The sequence below is a fragment of the Berghia stephanieae genome, chromosome 3 (genome assembly GCF_034508935.2).
Source record: "Berghia stephanieae isolate SIO BIC M18660-M18661 chromosome 3, UCSD_Bste_1.3, whole genome shotgun sequence".
NCBI classification, from domain to species: Eukaryota; Metazoa; Mollusca; class Gastropoda; order Nudibranchia; family Aeolidiidae; genus Berghia; species Berghia stephanieae.
The window spans coordinates 26,168,140-26,170,639 of NC_088362.1; the positions used below are offsets into that span (position 1 = coordinate 26,168,140).

At 43.0% G+C, this 2,500-nt stretch overlaps 1 protein-coding gene across 1 annotated transcript in view; it reads left to right on the forward strand.

The window, feature by feature from the left end:
• The window catches only part of LOC144967435 (protein still life, isoform SIF type 1-like), a 268,507-nt gene that overhangs the window by 72,840 nt on the left and 193,167 nt on the right, over nucleotides 1-2,500 (forward strand). The gene's annotated exons all lie outside the window — the stretch shown is intronic.

Below are 2,500 nucleotides of genomic sequence, written 5' to 3' on the forward strand. Positions count from 1 at the left end.
GGAGGAGGAGGAGAAGAAGAAGAAGAAGAAGGAGGAGGAGGAGGAGGAGGAGGAGGAGGAGGAGGAGGAGGAGGAGGAGGAGGGAAAAGGGAAGAGAGGACGAAGGAGGAGAGAAAGAAACAAGAACAAACAAGAAAAGAGAGTTGGTTCGATTACTGTCCCTAACGATGAGCTCTTGATCAAAGCTAAGGGAATTTATTAAACGCCCAGGCAAAGCCGAGGAAGTGATTTCGCTGATTCTGCTGGCTTGATTTCGCATGTTTGATTTCACGTGTTTGATTCCGTTAGGTTGATTTCACGGGAATGGTTTGGTGCTATCGATCTCATCGCGCGCACACACAGACACACACAAAACACACACACACACAGACACACATACACACACGTGATGGGCACTATTCGATATTTTTAGCATAAAATATTATCGGGTACATAACCAAAATCTCAATTCTATTCTTCTATACCTTAATCGGTCCTGACCTCAAAGCCTGGGAGAAGAAATTCTTTAAAATGTACGATAACATAACATATTTTATTGGTTTCACCTTGATCAATGCGCTTAAAATGGCTTGTTTATTTCTTCATAAGGACATATGAAATCAAAGTTCCATTTCATAATGTACGAGTCGCCTGTTATGTCTTTATTTTTGTGCAAACTCGTTACTACGGAAAACAGATACCCCTTAACGCCTGAGTTGAGTGGGGTAATGTGAGGCAAGTCTCTTCTCAATAGATACTCGTAAAGTCTACTTTTGCTTAAGTGAACACCTCTTGTCGGTCCCAACTTTTCTGTTCTTTGATCTAAGTGTGTTCCATTGATAATGGATTAGGTCAACCTTGCCCATATTCAACCCATCTTTCTGGTCCTATAGGTGATCGCCGATCGCTGTATCGGGATTTCGTTGTAATTTTCAGAAAACAGAATTTTAGAATAAATTTCAAAGCAATTTTTTTGGCTTTCGGATAATCTAGATCAAGAGTTTTTCAATATCGGGTACCAGATAATAAGAATTTCAGTATCGATTAGTGCCCAGCTCAAACACACACGAATGGTGTATGGGATTCCGTGACACTGGGTGCTTAAGGGTCGGAGGCACTTTACACAGGGGGCCTTTGAAGTGTGTTTAAATGTCCTTGTCTTTGTTTACACGCTACTGGTTTTGTCGTGTAGGTTTCCGGGGTTGGGCGAAAGTTGAAAGATTTATGGGAATCCACCAAAGCTTTGCGTGAGAACCAGGAATTTTATGGCTGGTCGACTGAGCCTAAGTGGCTTAATTGCTTTCATCTGAAACCACACCGGTTAGAGACATATCAAAACCTTACCGATCAAAACAAACGGATCAATCGAAACACGAAATGTAATTGGATTAATCGATAAGAGAGAAAAATAAATGCAACGACGACAAAATGAGAGGGAAAAAAAAAGCACAAGACTAAAAAGCGGTCCTACTAAATACCGTCCGGAGCCGTCCGGAGGCCTGGGGGAGCCGACCGGAGCTGTCCGGAGGTCATCTAAAGCATTCTCAAGTCATCCGGAGACCCTCAAAGCTGTACGAAGCTTTCCAGAAGCCGTCCGAAGAGGAGACCTTCCGAAAGCTCCTCGTGTTGGCATTTCTTTCAATCGGTCCTACTAATGGGCATGATCTATTATTAACTTTCCATGTGCTCGAGGTCATTGGTCACATTGCTAAATGTGCTCAAAGTGACCCACTTAGTGAAAAGTGTTCACAGCTTTTTAAATATCTAACATCATGATTGGTCATTTGATTCAGCTTGACACATGGGTATTTTATAAAATTTGTAAACAAAGCAGCGTGTTTACATGTGTTACGAAATATCCAACCATTGGACAGCTAAAAACCATGTTATTGATGACCTGGTTGGACGAAAACATGAATATAGATCTCTCCCATTGCTGTCTGGAGCCGTCCGGATGCCTATAGAAGCCGCCCGGAGGTCATCTAAAGCATCCGAGGGCCTCCGGATAGGTTGAGAATGCTTTAGACGACCTATGGACGCTCCGGACGACAATTAGTAGGACTCAAAAATATACAAACTTAAAATAGGAACTCTTTTATCATGAAATCAGGGACTCTCAGCAGACAACGTGAACTGTAAGAAATAGAATGTGTCCCACTGTCTTGCTTTCTCAGTGAAATTTATGGGGCAGCGTGGCTCGGTGCTACGGTCTTTGCTTCGTACCCAAAAGGTACCGAGTTCGACTACCCGCCTCGTTGTGCCTCGGGACGTGACATGACGCTTGTGAGGCGATATTACTTTTTTTTTCGGACAGAGACAACGCTGTTAACGACCAGGTACTCATTTTATACCCGAGTACGGTGAGAGAATGTGAGAAAAGAGCCTTTTCCAAGAACTAAGCTATGTTCCGAGCGACTCTCGAACCCAGGACCTTCCGAACTGAAATCGAGTGTCATACCACAAGACCACATAGCCGGTTTTTTGTCTTTTTTATTCGCACATCATGAGTATATTTCTGAAT